The following is a 16916-nucleotide window of genomic DNA, read 5'->3' as shown; positions in this document are numbered from 1 at the left end:
GCTTTTGTGAGTGATATATGGAAAGACACAGGAATCTCACTACTGGCTTGCCAACAGTACATGTGAAAAGAATATAGGAATATTAATAGACCACGAGCTTAACATGAGTCAACAGAGTGGTGCAGCAGCAAAAAAAAGGTAACACTATTCTAGGCTGCATCAACAGAAAGTCTTCAGGTCAATGAAGTCATAGTACCGCTCCAGTCTGTCTTGATCACAACACACCTAGAATGCTGTTTCCAGTTCTGTACACCACAATTTAAGAAGGATATTGACAAACTGGAACATGTGCAGAGGAGGGCAGCCAAGATGATCTAGGGTTTGGAAACTAAGCCTTATAAGGAATGGTTGAAGGAGCTGGGTATGTTTAGCCTAGAAAATAAATATCTTCAAATATCTAAAGGACTGTCCCATGGAATAGGAAGCAAGCTTGTTTTCTCCTGCTCGGGAGGCTTTAAGTCACAAGAAAGGAGATTCCATCAGGAATAACTTTCTGAAGGCAAGAGCTATTTGACAGTGGGGAAGAGGGAAAGTCTGGAAGGAATTTTTAAAGGGAGAAATTGTGAAACTTACTTAGAAGGTTTTACAGCCTATATTTCCACACTTTAACTTGCTGCTTATTTTGTGATTTTAAATCTCTGCTGGAGTTCTCTCAATAAATAGTACTTGCCCGTAACTTGGATCTTGGCATCCAGGAATTTTCTTCTTTTTATATTTTTTCTTGAAACAACACTTCAAGAATTGTTAAGTCTATACAAACATTACATCCAAAAACTGCCATACTGGCTGCTGAGTGGCTACGATTGATGGCACTTGGGGTTTAAATGCTTGGCAGAAGTTGAACTTAACCCAGATTTCCTATTGGAGCAGCACACTTTCTGGATGCAATACCACTGAGACTCTAGAGTTTGGAAAATAAGAAAACTACATTTATTACAGAAAATACATGTTTGATAGGTCTTTCCTATCTAGCATATGCAAAAAGCCATGCTTGCTGTTTCATTTCAAGTATGTCTGTTCTGCAGAGAAGCATGGAGGAAGAAGGAGAGAAGGGAGGAAGGGAGGAAGGGAGGTCAGCTCAGCAACCCTAAGAGAATCAGTCTAACACTGAAGGAAGTTTAATGGGTCAACAAGTCAGCACCAGGATAGTGTAGGAAACTCGGTGGCCCCGGTCTATCTACACTTCTCATGCAGTTACAGCAGTCTACAGCATAAGTGGAGTTGAAACTGACATTTCCAACACTAACTGAAACTCTAACCTAATGTTTTACAACACACTATTCCGCAACCAAATGATTGCCTAAAGTCTGCCACAAATGCTTACAGTTATAATGCAAGTCTTCTGCAAAGACAATGTTGCTTGGGTATGGTGGCTGCCCATCCACTTCTACATTACAAAGTACAGTGGTGCCTCGCAAGACGAAAAGAATGCATTCCGTGAGTCTTTTCGTCTAGCGGTTTTTTCGTCTTGCGAAGCAAGCCCATTGACGGATTAGCGGATTAGCACTATTAGCGGTTTAGCGGCTTTTAGCGGCTTATCGGCTTAGCGGATAAGCGGCTTAGAAAAAGGGGGGAAGGGGAAAAAACCCGCAGGAACTCGCAAGACATTTTCGTCTTGCAAAGCAAGCCCATAGGAAATTTGTTTTGCGAAGCACCTCCAAAACGGAAAACTCTTTCGTCTAGCGAGTTTTCCGTCTTGCGAGGCATTCGTCTTGCAGGGCACCACTGTATATTTACAGTAATTTAAATTCCCTATCAATTCATTTAAGTTCACCCTGCCATATGCATCACTACCTATTTTAAATTACCATGAACCAGTACCACATTTTTGCAAGTTTGCAAAGTGTAGCAGTTGTCACAGAATACTATGGCATGATGTTTGAATACATTTTATCTGAAATTTTAATCCAGGGTGGTGCCTTTGCTGTTGTTTTTGTTTGTTTGTTTAATGTTTAGCTTCTATGTAAGGTCTACTTGGATATTCTGAGATTTCATTATTTTGATGCTGCACTAGAGTAGCAAAAATGTTCAAGCCAGATGCCTTCATTTTATGCATCTCCATTGACTGACAAACTATCCTGTTTTCCTACACCTTAGGAATTCACCTACATATACATCTTTAAATTCAGGTTTCGGCACTGCTTTATGAGCTACCCTAAAAGTTAATCATTATGACATAGCAGGAAAAAGTCATGAGTAGAAAGGGATCATTGCCATGTAAAACTCTTAACAATATCACTTTGACTTTCAGCCATACAAGTTAGAAAGCTGCCCATCCTATTTGCTTTCTGCTCACTGTTAGGGCATAAGCTAGGAAGACAAGTTACAACAAATGGTAAACTTCCAAATCCATAGTCAAAAATCATTAAAGTCAAACTTGAGCAAATCCACCATGACATGCCCTGTGGCTGCTACTACTTTTCCAGAATACCTATTAAATATTTTGGCACATGCACACAGACATACAATATCCCAGTTATAAGGATCCTTTTGCTTTTGATATGTTTATGACTTGACAGGAAAATACTGATCATCATGATGAGACGGATGCACAAGGAGGGAGGGTTTCTACATTGCAAGGTCTTCTGGGAAGAGGGGCACATGTACCTATGGAATACCTATCACACAGGATCAGGCCATCCATTTTCAGGATGCAGGCAGCTTTCACCTTCCTATGAAGTTGCCTTGCATGCTCCATTTAAATTTGTTCTATCTATTCTGGTAGAGTCTGGTAGACTGGTAGAGTCTCTCCTAAGACTCGTGCACAGGTCATTCCTGACCCTGCTGAAATTCTTTGCACTGGAGATGGGACTGAAGCAAGGGACCTCTGCATACAAAGCCCATGCTCCAGCACTGAATTATGGACCCTCATGCAACAGTGCCCCCACTCCCAAATGTAGTACTTTGCCTGCCTCTCCCCCATGGTGGGGAATGGGAAGAAACTAAGGGGTGCACTCAAGACACACCACTGGAGTTATGGAGCTAAACTGCCTCCAGGTCACTACCAACAAAGCCTACTCTTTAACACATAACCCAATGCTAGGTTCTGCTTCTTGATAATATTACAGGGCAATCCTATACATGATTGCTCAGCAGAAAGTCCCACTGAGTTCAATGAGACTTAGAACTAATCTATACAGTACTGGTGAGTTACAGTGGACCCTCTACTTGCGGATGTAATCAGTTCCGGAGGTCCATCCATAAGTCGATCTGGGTTGCTGGCGGAAGCACCGTTGTGCACAGGTGCATTCGGTGGCAGTGTGCTTCTGCGCATGTGCAGACGGTGGCAACCACTTCTGCACGTGCGCAAATGGCAGAAGACACTTCTGCACTTGCGTGAATCGTGGCAAACCCGATATTTACTTCCGGGTTTGCCGCGGTTGCAACTTGGATCAGGCCCAAGTAGACGCGGTCATAAGTAGAGGTTCTACTGTAGAACATTATATATACATTATAAAAAAAGTGACACTGGGGGCGCTGTACAGCAGTAAACGGAAAATTGCATTGTGAGCTATATAACTTTTCTTTTTAGCATTTTTTTAATATCAGTGTAGATTCAGCCTTCCTCCCCAGTATTAAATAGGACTGCTCTCTTAAGAGTGTGACAAAACATTTGAGAACTGTATTGTACATATCTCTAGATAATATTCAGCTTGACTTGATCACCTAACATCAGGAACACCCTGAAGTGTTTTCACCAGACATACATCTCTGACTAAGCAGACCTGAAGAACTTAAGTGGTGTTATATAGAGAACAGCTGAAGAAATACTACAAAATACACTTATATGTAAACCAGACTGAGCAACAGGGGGCCTGGCAGTAGAAAGGAACACAAAAATAATGACATCTGCCATGTAAAAAAAGGATTTTAAGGGAAATCAGGCAACAGATGCTCATAGAACAACCACTTCCAAAATGCTATTCTACTTTGTCCTATCAACTGTAATTGTGCAAGGTATTTCTCAGTATCTGTCCAATGTCTATTACTCTGCCTTCCTTCTTGCAAGGACCTTCAGGTGGCATGAACAGGGATCCCTCCCCACCCAACATTTTATCTTCTCAACAAGGTTTGGTGTAGAGAAACCAGGATACAAACTGAGTCTAAGCTGCCCAGTGAAGTTTCAAGGTCTCCTACGGATAGCTCAGTTGGTTAAAGCATGGTGCTGATAACACCAAGGTTGCAGGTTTGATCGTCATGTGGGACAGCTGCATATTCCTGCATTGCAGGGGTTTGGACTAGATGATCCTCAGGGTACCTTCCAACTCTACAATTCTATGATTCACGCCATAATAAATTTGTTAGTCTTCAAAGTGCCACAAGGTTATTTGTTCTTTTTGCTGCAACAAATGAAGACAGCTACCTTACTAGAAATTGCTTATAAGGACTGTTAAGATTCTGGCGGTGAGAAAATAAGATTGCATGCTGTTCCTGAATAAAACATATGGAAGAAAGTAGGACACAGAAGCAACACAACTGTCCACCTCCTTTCCTTTGGAGTGTTATCTCTTCAGTATGGAAAGCAAACTGTTGTATCCACAAATTTTTCAGCGTAATTTGGCTGGAAAGCAGCTTAAAGGCAAGTGCAGTATCCCTGGAAACAAAGGTAGATATGGTTCTCAGACTGATATATGGCGGCCTTTGCCAGTTACTTGAGCCCTCAAATTTTATCTGCAGCAAGTAGGATTGTGCCTTTAGGATTGTATACCTACACTTGCTACCCTCACCACAGGTAGAAAAAAATAAGGGCACTGAGAGATCCCACATTCCGATAAATACAGTGGTACCTCAGGTTAAGAACTTAATTTGTTCCAGAGGTCCGTTTGTAACCTGAAACTGTTCTTAACCTGAGGTACCACTTTAGCTAATGGGGCCTCCACTGCCACCGCGCCACCGTTGTGAGATTTCTGTTGTCATCCTGAAGCAAAGTTCTTAACCCGAGGTACTATTTCTTGGTTAGCAGAGTCTGTAACCTGAAGCGTCTGTAACCCGAGGTACCACCGTACAGGGATTCCATGGTTTAGTTTACAACTTTGACACATAATAAGGGGAACAAGGGAGGATGTTGCCCTAAGAAGAAGCACACATGAACAGGCCCTAAAATTCTGGAAATAAGCAGTGTACTGGGCAAAAGCAACCTGACACATTCCAAGCTTGTGGGATTCTCAGACTTAACATACATTTTACCTTTGGGTTATAAGTGTGAATGCTGCTGCTGCTTATGAGGATTCCATTCTAAGCATCTTTTATTTACTACCCTTTTTTCTTGAGCCCTGAATACCAAAGTTAAAAAATATAATTTGTCAAGCAATGCAAAGCAAATAAAACCATTACGCCAACACTACAAAGCAGATGCAACACTTTTGCTCCCAAGTGCATAAAGGAATAGTGAAGTCAAATAGTTTCTGATTCCTCCAGTAGCAAGTCTGCAGGAATGGAACAAGTTAAGCAATTAGAAGACCATCACAGACTCAGAGAGTCAAGCTCACCGTAGCATATATAGCCCTAGAGGAAAAGGCAATACACACCATCAAATCTTCTCTGCCGAATTAAAAAACTATGAAGAGTACCTCAGGATACAAAAATGCAGAAACTGTAAAGCCTTTCACAGTGGTATACACATTTTACCAGCTGGCCTTTGGCAATAAACTGTTAGTTCTGCTATCTGGAATTGAGCTAGCAAGATAACCTATTAAGAGCACCATGAGCGACAATGGAAATATAAGCTACCAAGTTACTGGGAGCCTGAACAGAAATTGTGAATTACCGTATTTTTCGCTCTATAACACGCACCTGACCATAACACGCACATCGTTTTTAGAGGAGGAAAACAAGGAAAAAAACATTCTGAATGAAACTGTGGATGTATCATTTTTGTGCTTCATGCTGTGGCCACAGACATGTGATCTGATGGTGAATTTGGGCCAATGCAAAAACCCTGAGAATCCCTGTGCATCCATGGTTTGTAACCACGTTTTTGCACCATTGCAGCCCCAGGCAACAGTGGGTGCGTGATTTTTGGGGGGCAGGCTGTAGCCATGGACATGCTATGTGATCTGATGGTGAATTTGGGGTGACCCAATGCCAAAATCCTGAGAATTCCTGTGGATCCATGCTTTTTAACCACATTTTTGCACCATTGCAGCCCCAGGCAACAGTGGGTGCGTGATTTTTGGGGGGCAGGTTGTAGCCATGGACATGCTATGTGATCTGATGGTGAATTTGGGGTGACCCAATGCAAAGATCCTGAGAATCCCTGTGGATCCATGCTTTGTAACCACATTTTTGCACCATTGCAGCCCCAGGCAACAGTGGGTGCGTGATTTTTTTGGTGCAGGCTGTAGCCATGGACATGCTATGTGATCTGATGGTGAATTTGGGGTGACCCAATGCAAGGATCCTGAGAATCCCTGTGGATCCATGCTTTTTAACCGCATTTTTGCACCATTGCAGCCCCAGGCAACAGTGGGTGCGTGATTTTTTTGGTGCAGGCTGTAGCCATGGACATGCTATGTGATCTGATGGTGAATTTGGGGTGACCCAATGCAAAGATCCTGAGGATCCATGCTTTGTAACCACATTTTAAGTGGGGAGCGAAGGAAAAACAAAGAAGGGACATTAGAGGGGTGTGCAGAGAAGCAGCTGGCTAAGAATGCAGGAGAGGGATTTAACGGGAGGGAGGAAAGAAAGGCAAAAGTTTCCCCCCACCCAAGCCAGCCATCTCTCTCTCTCTCTCTCTCTCTCTCTCTCTCTCTCCCCCTCCCTCCCTCCCCCTCTCTCTCTCTCCCTCCCCCTCCCCCCTCTCTCTCTCCCTTCCCCCCTCTCTCTCCCTCTCCCCCAGCAGCACCGGAGCTTGCCTGGAGGGGAGGGGCTTTCCCTGATCTTTGTTCCGTTTCAGCAAACACAGCAACGAAACAGAGGAGGGTGGGCAGTAAGACCCTGAGGCAGAATGCAGGAAAGCAGCCGCTTCCTCTTTTCAGGTTTCGCTTCTCCGTGCAGCGTGCAGCGCCGCGATTTGATTTTTGCATGATTTTTCGGCTCCAGGGACCACACATTCGCTCTATAACACGCACAGACATTTCCCCTTCCTTTTTAGAAGAAAAAATCTGTGTGTTATAGAAGGAAAAATACGGTATGTAGTCATATTACCATAGTGCTACAGGACACCATATGCACAGTATGCCTCCATAATGAGCAAGTGTATGCTTTGAGTATTTTATGGACTAGTACAGGATACAAGTATCCAGCAAGTTTATACAAACTGTTCAGGAAAGGTGTATTTAAGATGCATTAAACTGTTTCCTTTCCCTGTTGAGAATGTGTACAATAAATTAATCTGGATGTAGAAAAGAACTGGAAATAGATGTCACTATCTGCTCAGTCACATTGCTAGTAAACTACAAAACTAGAAAAGGCACAAAAAAAGACTACAGTACTCAGAAACATTATGAAGCACTCTCAAACTGAAAATGGTTCTTTATGATGTTATTCTCCAGAAAGAGATTTACTCTAAGGAAAAAAATAAAGTTGCAAGACAGCTACCTTACCAGGATATCTTATGTCCAGGTGTGTTTTGCTACTGGGACGGGTCCAATTGCGACCACATGGGCATTTCTGGATGCCAGGTTGGCACCTGACATCTCCATCTGGCTGGCCCCATCAGCTTTCTTATGCAGTTAAGCAGAAGAGCTTATTTATTGCATTTATGCCCCACCTTTTTCTCCAATGGGTACATGGCTCACCCTCCTCACCAGTTAATCCCTACAACGACCCTGCGAGGTAGGTTAAGAGGCTGTGACTGACTGTCACCCAGTGAGCTTCATGACAAGAGTACGGATTTGAACCCTGATCTCCCAGTTCCTATCTGACACACTAACCATGACACCACACTGGCTTCCTAGACTACTTCTACTATGGGGCAGCTATATAAATTAACTAGTTAAACAAATATGGGGGAAGCAAAATGCCACTTGGAGAAAGATCTGAAATATTTTCCTTGAAGCTTTCATTTGTTTTAATCCTGGATTGTTTTATTTGATGTTCTAATGTGTTGTAAACCATTTTGAGATGTTTTTTCTTTAAAATATATACCGGGTAAGTATAGAAATGAAAATGAATAATGATAATTTTAAATTTTTTTTTTTAAAAAAATAATATTTATTAAAAGTTTCCAATTACAACAAAATTAAAAAAAACAAAACATCCAAATTTAAAATCTTGTTTTCCATAACATCTTTCCAGGACTTCCCCTCCCCTCCCCCTCTTGTATTCCAATTCTTACTTATAAATTCAGCAATTTCTTATCCCAAATTTTGAACTTATTGTCATTGACCCAATTTAAAAATATTTTCCCATCTCCTAAAATCGACCTGTTCCCTTCCACGCGTTCCCCCCTTTAACATACATTACAAATTAAAATATAATGAAATAAAATGTAGTTTAACACCCTTTGGATTCCAAATTTCCCTCCCCCTTTTCCCGGTTGCGTTCCCAAAATTTATCAACATCTGATGTCTTCCTGGAGCTCCCACAATTATTTAAGCCATAGCCCTTTACCAGTCATCTTTAATTTCAAATGTCCAATCTTGGAAGGAGTCTGTCTCAAAAAGGCCCATTTTTTCCATCCAGATTTTTATACATTAGGAGTAAAAACTCCAATTTTATTTCTTTAAACCTTTCAAATCTGGATGTCCCAAATGTTCCCTCTTCCAACTTTATCCAATTCTTGTTATTCTTGTTGTTCTTGTTGTTCTTGTTGATCTCTCTCCTTTTCTTTTTTTTTTCCTTTCCTGTTTTCCTGCACAAATGTTCTAATTCCAAAGCTTCAAATTCAGCTGCAGAGGCTCTGTTATTCAGGAACGAAACATAATGCCAAGTCCCTTCCATTTTTCAATAGATAAGTCTATTGTCTTCTTTAGTATGTCAGCCTCTGTAGTCCAAATAGTGTTCCATTTCTGCAGTTTCCCAGGAGACAGAAAGTTCTATTCAAATTCCATGTCAACAACTTGTAATATCCCTCGGCTCCTCTAGGTGGGTTGCAATAACTCAGTTCCCTTCCAGATCATCACAATCAGTCCAAATAACTTGTTATTCCTTGTTTTAAACAATTTGTATCCAATTTATAACAAATGTAACCGGCAAAGTCCTTGTAACAAAGTTCTCATTTTTGTTCTTCTGCTTTGACAGCTCTTTGACAGCTGTCAAAACCTCTCTTTGTCTTCTCCCGGCGCTCTCGCAAAACGCTCCCAGGGTTCGGGGGGGGGGGTGTTACTTTTTAAATCAATTCCACTTTTCTCCTCCACCTCAGTCTTATAGTTTTCGTCGCGAAATTAATAACTTTGTAAAAATAGGGTTGCACTCGATCTTAGATGTCAAATCCTTTGCTTTAACTCCTCTACAACGGGGGGGGGGGGGGCTGACTTCCTTTTTGCGCCTCCCCCGCTCGCTCCGAATTTTTTTTTAAATTTATCCCCCTTTTTAGTCCAGGTTCCAATTACTCACGGGTTATTCTTTTAGGTCCAGATTTTCAATAGAAGAAGTCAACGCTCTCCGTCGAATGGCATGCGGCTTCGCTCGGCAGGGGAAGCGGAGGACTCAAAGCACCAACCCCCCCCCCTGTCACCCGTTCCGTAGCCTTTAAAAAGGCTCCTTCGCGGGCCGGGGGGAGCGCAAAAGGTGCCAGCCGAGTCACCATGTCCATGGGTTTCAGCGCCCATGGTTTTTGAGGGTCCCCGCGTCGCCGGCGCGGTAGGACCCAGCCCCTGCCGAGCAGGCTCCCTCCGGAGCTCGGAGGGAGTCCGCCATTCGGCGATGGCGCCAACCTGGAAGTCCGATAATTTTAAAATGTCATTGTGAAAAATATAAAGGTGCCTAGACATACTGTTGTGGTGACTGTAACTTAGGTTTAAGATGCCATTTGCTGATTAGCTTACATATCTGAGTTTCTAACACTGCTTAAGGAAACACTGTGGGGACTAGCACTGGCATAGTAAACATTCTGAAAGAAGCAAATGCAAGCTCAAGTGCAAAATCTCAGAATAAGCACCCACAAGGAAGGAAAGACTGAGGCAAATAATACAGCTTACTGTGGACATTCACCCCAGTATACACCAGTTTTAAAACAGTAGGCCAGTTTAGATGCTCCTTACTCAATGTACAAGCTGTGTACAATGACTATTCCATATGCACAACTCACAATGTGTTCACTGCCTACAAAGCACTGAAATCCCAAATCCAGTAACAACTCTATCACCATAACTGGAACTTCTCTACTGTGGTGGTGCTGGAAATGAAAGCCAGGGATTCAAGAACTTTGTACAGAATGGTCATAGTTTCTCTCTCATAATTTACCATGTTTACAAAATGCCCTTCCTCCCGGAAACTCAGGGAAATATATATGGTGGAATATTTTGCACACATTCTCACAACTGTCCTAGTAAGTAGGTGGTGTTGAGTCTGGCCCAAGGTCAAGAACCTAAGCTCCACAACCAAACAGTTGCTGCAAACGTGCCTTGCAGTCTCTTCTTCTGTCATATCAAGCACAATATAGACAACAGAACTTTAACATGAACAGTGCTCTAGAACAGTGTTTCCCAACCTTGTGCCTCCAGCTGTTTTTGGACTACAATTCCCATCATCCCTTGCCACTGGTCTTGCTAGTCAGGGATGATGGGAGTTGTAGTTCAAAAACAGCTAGAGGCACAAGGTTGGGAAACACTGCTCCTCTAGAACAGTGTTTCTCAACCTGTGGTCCTCCAGATGTTGTTGGACTACAACTCCCATCATTCCTAGCCAGCATGAGCAGTGGTCAGGGATGATGGGAGTTGTAGTCCAACAACATCTGGGGACCCACAGGTTGAGGACCGCTGCTCTAGAACAGCACTCTGAATCCATTCACTTTTAGAGTCACAGTAAGTAACGGTCTGTTCTTATCAGTATGATGGCTCTGTAAGGTTATCTGGAACAGAAGCTGTAAAATAAGATAGCTGGAACACAGGTCACAACCCAAGCAGACCATGGAAGAGATGTATCTTATTCAGGCAAGGAAATACTAAGGAGTGTTGTTATGTGATTAGCACTTCTACACCCATTGCCCTTCACATCAACACACCTAGGTGAAAACAGAATAACCTGAAATGTTACAATATTTTTAGACATGGTCTAAACCTAATCATGGTTAAACTTCATGCTGGTAGCAATGTTAACTGCAGTTAAGCAAACCTTTCTACAACTAGGATTGGAAACTAGGTTTTGCACACCCATGTCTAAAGAACACAATGTCATGAAGGTCTATTTTCATCTGCAAGTGGGATGCGTGAGAGAAATTATCATAAATCAAGATTATGAACCCAATAGCAGTTATTCTATTTTAGGAGTTGTTATACCAGCCTCCATCTCCAGACTGATGCTTTTCCATTTAACTGCATGTTGTGATGAGGAAGCAGCATTTGAAAAACTGTCAAACTTCATCATATTTGGCACCAGAACATCTCAATAAGGTTTTCCCCTAGGTCCACACTCCCTACCTTACTCAGACTCCAGATTTAGCAATGAACCAACTATCATTGATACCATTAAATTTATTTATTCCAAAAGAAAGCAGTTTGCTATCAGCCCCATTTTCTCTGCCTCATAAACATTTCTACAATTATGCTAGATCACAGTACCATGTCCTGCAGGCATAATCAAGGATACACCCAAGGTATGGTCAGAAGGTACCTGAAGGAGATACCTTGCTGAAGCAAAACAGGTCTCTATCTGGACGGTTAAGTCCAGTCAAATGTGACTATGGAGTGCGGCACTCATCTCACTTTCAGACCGAGGGAGCCAGCATGTGGCCAGCTGTCCGAGTCATGTGGCCAGCATGACTAAACCGCTTCAGGCACAACAGAACACTGTGACGGAAGCCAGAGCAGACGGAAACGCCATTTACCTTCCTGACACAGCGGTACCTGGTGTGCTTTTGAACTGCTAGGTCTGCAGTTTAGCTAGTGTCTGGATGGGCAACCACCTAAGAACACCATTTATGCTTGCCCTTCACGATGAAAGAAATGAGGTACACAGTGGTACCTTGGGTTACATACGCTTCAGGTTACAGACTCCACTAACCCAAAAATAGTACCTCGGGTTAAGAACTTTGCTTCAGGATGAGAACAGAAATTGTGCTCCGGCAGCGCGGCAGCAGCAGGAGGCCCCATTAGTTAAAGTGGTGTTTCAGGTTAAGAAGGGACCTTTGGAACAAATTAAGTACTTAACCCGAGGTACCACTGTACTTTAAAAAAGCAAACCAGCAAACCAACCCACTGCACTCCCTATTAATTAACCCACCACTCACCTTGCTCATATACATGTTAAAGCTGACAAAGGGAATTTTTTTTTTAATGCTCTATCTACCCAGATGGTCAGAGGATAGATCAATAGCAGTTAGTACTGATACAGTCTATTTAACCACCTTGTTATATTTACAATAAGAATGGCTACAAAAGCAGATACTTCTTCTTTCTAAAGCAAAGAATCATACAAGAGAAGCCTACAAAACTAGGGGGTAATTTACTCTAGTTTAACACAGGACACAAGCTGATGCACATTTGCCCAAGAGCTAGATTCACTTAACGCTGGAGGACCTCACTCCTGAGTAAGCCTGCATAAGACTATCAGTGTGTGAGAGAAACATGCTGTGTGCACTATATAAAGTGGGAGGAGGTATATATGTGTGTGCAGGGGAAACTTATCCAGTTCCCCTTCTTGAGTTGGGTATCCCCTAGCCATCACCGCCATCAGAAGTTCTGGGATAGCTTAGTTGGTAGAGCATGAGACTCTTAATCTCAGGGCCGTGGGTTCAAAATATTCCCGCATTGCAGGGGGGTTGGACTAGATGATCCTAGTGGTAACTTCCAACTCTACAATTCTATGATTCCTCAGCACCAATCCATAGAAATTGTAGACAGGGACAGGCTTTGGTCTTTCAAATTTCAGCAGCGTCATGCGAGAGTCAAAAAACTCAGCATCCCCCTGCCTCTCAATTCACTATGTCATAGCAGTGCCCACTAGGCTCAGCACTCTGTGCAACGGCGGAACCAGACACGCTGCCCTAAATCCACACCTGTTGTAGAGTTGTGAGGGGCCACAAGTGTCATCTAGTCCAACCCCCTTCAGCACAGGAATATTTTGCCCAACATGGGGTTCGACCCACAATCCTGAGATTCAGAGCGACAGAGCCCCGTGCTTTATTGACCAAGCTATCCCTTAAAACAACAGCCTTCTTTAGGCACGCAGCTGCAGGCATGTTTCCAACCTTTAAATGTTGAATGCCCTTAATGCTCATTTTCAACTGTGCATTTCTTCTTCTTTAAATTACTGGTAGCTTTAACACTTCCTGTAGAGAGCCATGTTTCCCAATGTGGGGCAGTTTGATGGGGGGGGGGGGCAATTCAAGAATGACTTATTATCAGTTAATGACTTCTTAGACTTCCTCCACGTAAATAGGAGTTCACTTTTTGAATAATAAGAACTGTATGTCACAGTGGAGGGGGCATCAGGGCCGGATTTAGATTTGATGAGGCCCTCAGCTACTGAAGGTAATGGGGCCCTTTATATGTCCAGCTGTCCTTTGTCAGCAACAAATTGTCGCTGTTTTGTGTGTTGCATATATGCTATATGGTAATTTATGGACTTAATAGGTATCTAAAGCCATTTGCACATAACAAAATATGTATTTTATCAAAGTAACTGTTGAACTGAAATACAATTATGAAGAAGTATATTAACAGTGAAATACAATTAAGAAGTATATCAACAGTGAAATAATTATTAAGCTCTAACTTAAAATGATTTTTTATTCATAACAAACTTTATAATGAAATGATTTTAGAATGTTGTATCATTGTACTGTTGTTAACCTCTCTGAGCCTGGCTTTGGCTTGGGAGTGCAGGATATAAATAAAATGTTATTATTATTATTTTATTAATAATGCAAACACATTGACATTTGGCAATAACAAAAGTTCCGTTAGAAACACTTTTTTTCCCCTTTAAATTTTTTTGGGGCCCTAAGCTACAGCTTGTTTAGCTTATACGCAAATTCGGCACTGGGGGTGGGGATCAGGATTTTAGAGATGCTTAGGTGGGGTACAGCTGCCCAAAAAGGTTGGGATCCACTGTACTGTAGAGGCAAATATCTATCTATATAGTAGCATATAAATATATAAAGAAATCAGCCACCTCTCTCCCCTCCCCCCCGACCCCTCGTGCCCCCAAACTCACCTGACCTCCCCACCAACTGTCATGGCTACAAAAAGGGGCCCCTCCCCTCATCCCTGCGACACACGAAGGGCTGTCCTCCCGTCCCTCAGAGAGGGGATGCTAAGCAGGGAAGCCCTGCATGAAGCTGAGGAGGGAGGAGGAGGAGGAGGAGGAGGCGGCGGCGGCGACTCACCGGGCTCCGCTGGGCGAGCGACCGAGAACGGGGTGGGCTGGGTCGGTAGAGGGGAGTGCGGGAACGGAACCTGACGCTCCCCTCCGGCGCCCCGCGGGATTCTCCTCAGGGACTCTTTTGCTTGCGCGCCTCCGCGGCTCGCTCGCGTGAGGGGGGGGGAGAGAAAGCGCGGCCCCGCCTCTTCTACATTTGTGGGAAGGGTTCGGGCTACGTACTCAGTCGGGCGCGCGCCCGCGAGCGAACCTTTCAGTCAGTCAGCCGCTCGGAACTCAAACCGCCTCCATCTTTCCACGTCGTCGCAGCCGTCGCCTTAGAGAAGCGGGGGGAGGAGACGGAATCGGTCACGTGCGCTTGCCACGCCTCTCCCAGAGTTCCGCCCCGCCCGCTTCGTTTTGCAAAGCGGCCAAGAAGCGAAAGCGGGCTTTGAGGCGACCGAAGTGTATGCTGGGAGATGTAGTCCCAACCCGAAGACGGACTCTACGCAGGCGACTCTAGGAGGGGATGCAGCGGCCGCCAACTACGCTTTGGAACTCCCTGCCTCTTGATATATCAAGTAGGCGCTTCCGCTGTTTTGTTTTGAGAACCTGCTAAAGGCGTGCTTGTTTGCTTAGAAATGCTGGTGTGAATTTTAATGCGTTTCAGTATTTTTTACAATTTGTCAGGCCTTAGCGTATTGTTTCCCCGCCCCCGTTTTTATCTTTTTGTAAGCCGCTTTGATGGTCGTTGCTTTTTACAGTAAAGAAGCGTATAAATGTTGTTAAATTATATATATATATATATATATATATATATATATATATAATTATAATTATAATTATAATAAATAAAATATTTATTTATACCTCACCTTTTTCCCTGATGGGAAATATACCGCCACAATGATGCCACCCCTGTGCCATTTCTTCCTGGTTTTTTGTACGCTGCCAGATGTTTGGGTTCCTGTTAAGTGGCAATCTGATGGTTTCTACTTATTTACTTGGATAATTGTTTTTATGTGAGCTTCTATATTTGTATGATTCCTGAGCGACTCCTTGGTGGCAGTGGGGTGCAGTGACTTATCCTGGATTTTTCATGTACAATATGTTCAAATGAACATCATAGTGAGATTTACTTTCAGGAAAAGATGTAGTAGGATGGGCCTCTAAGTGCACTGCAGACAATCCTAGCTTTTGAGACACACAGGTGCTAATTTACAAGATTTAGTTGGTGTGTCATGATGACTAGAATGAATCTGCAACTTGGGTTCCTCTGCACCATAAAGGAAACATCCGAAGTCTGGGTAACAACAAAACCCCCTCATTAAATTCTGTTTTAAACACTATTTAGCATTTATTTTTAGATCAATGATGTGCTCTAATGCACATACAGAAGTTTCCATAAACAGGAATCTTGTAGTCCATTCTAGTCTTAGTTTTTGTAATTTTTTGTAGCGGAGTCTGAAAGGCCTGAATATAAGTGTCAAGATAGATCACAAGCCTTATTAAGTGTAGTACTTTGTTCTGAGCTTCAACATATTTAATCAGTGCCTTTTACCCTGCATCTTACAGTTTTATCAAGTTTCCATTAATTCAAATGGCTACATTAAGGGAAAATTAAATTAAACCAAGGCATGAATAATTCTGCCCTCCTTTTTTATGAGATAATCAAAATAGCCTCTGGGTGGAAACAGAATATTAAAGTAGTCAAATTTTAATCGTATGCAAATGTATGCAAAAAGGAAAGAAAAACAGCAGCTGCGGTTTGTGAAGAATGTGCTACTGCTGCTACCAGTTTGTAACAAAATGTTGACAATGGGCCAAGTCTACACAAAAAAGGCAATTGCATCAACTAGACTTAATTAAAAACTATACTCCCAATATTACTTCTCATGCCAGTCCTGTCATAAAAGGATGCATCTGTCCACACTGTCACCCATTTCTGAAGTTGAGAATGTTGTTGTTTAGTCGTTTAGTCGTGTCCGACTCTTCGTGACCCCATGGACCAGAGAACGCCAGGCACCTCTGTCCTCCACTGCCTCCCGTAGTTTGGTCAAACTCATGCTGGTAACCTCGAAAACACTATCCAACCATCTCGTCCTCTGCCGTCCCCTTCTCCTTGTGCCCTCCATCTTTCCCAACATCAGGGTCTTCTCCAGGGAGTCTTCTCTTCTCATGAGGTGGCCAAAGTACTGGAGCCTCAGCTTCACAATCTGTCCTTCCAGTGAGCACTCAGGGTTGATTTCCTTCAGTATGGAGAGGTTTGATCTTCTTGCAGTCCATGGGACTCTCAAGAGTCTCCTCCAGCACCATAATTCAAAAGCATCAATTCTTCGGCGATCAGCCTTCTTTATGGTCCAGCTCTCACTTCCATACATCACTACTGGGAAAACCATAGCTTTAACTATACGGACCTTTGTTGGCAAGGTGATGTCTCTACTTCTCAAGATGCTGTCTAGGCCTGTCATTGCCCTTCTCCCAAGAAGCAGGCGTCTTTTAATTTCATG

The 16916-nt window shown here is 43.0% G+C and overlaps 1 protein-coding gene across 9 annotated transcripts in view; it reads right to left on the bottom strand.

Annotated features, from left to right (window-relative positions):
- The window catches only part of DYM (dymeclin), a 173064-nt gene extending 158241 nt beyond the window's left edge, over positions 1–14823 (bottom strand). For 2 of the 9 annotated variants that reach the window (XM_083702685.1, XM_083702693.1), the window contains exon 1: positions 14435–14752. The gene's annotated coding sequence lies outside the window, so the exon portion shown is untranslated. Of the gene's footprint in view, positions 1–14262 lie in introns of all 9 variants that reach the window. The other 7 variants (XM_083702689.1, XM_083702691.1, XM_083702690.1 and 4 more) reach the window with 7 other exon arrangements.
- Positions 14824–16916: the final 2093 nt, after the last annotated feature.

The sequence above is a fragment of the Podarcis gaigeae genome, assembly GCF_964106915.1.
Source record: "Podarcis gaigeae genome assembly, chromosome: 11".
Taxonomy (NCBI): Eukaryota; Metazoa; Chordata; class Lepidosauria; order Squamata; family Lacertidae; genus Podarcis; species Podarcis gaigeae.
This window is presented reverse-complemented; position numbering and strand designations above follow the sequence as displayed.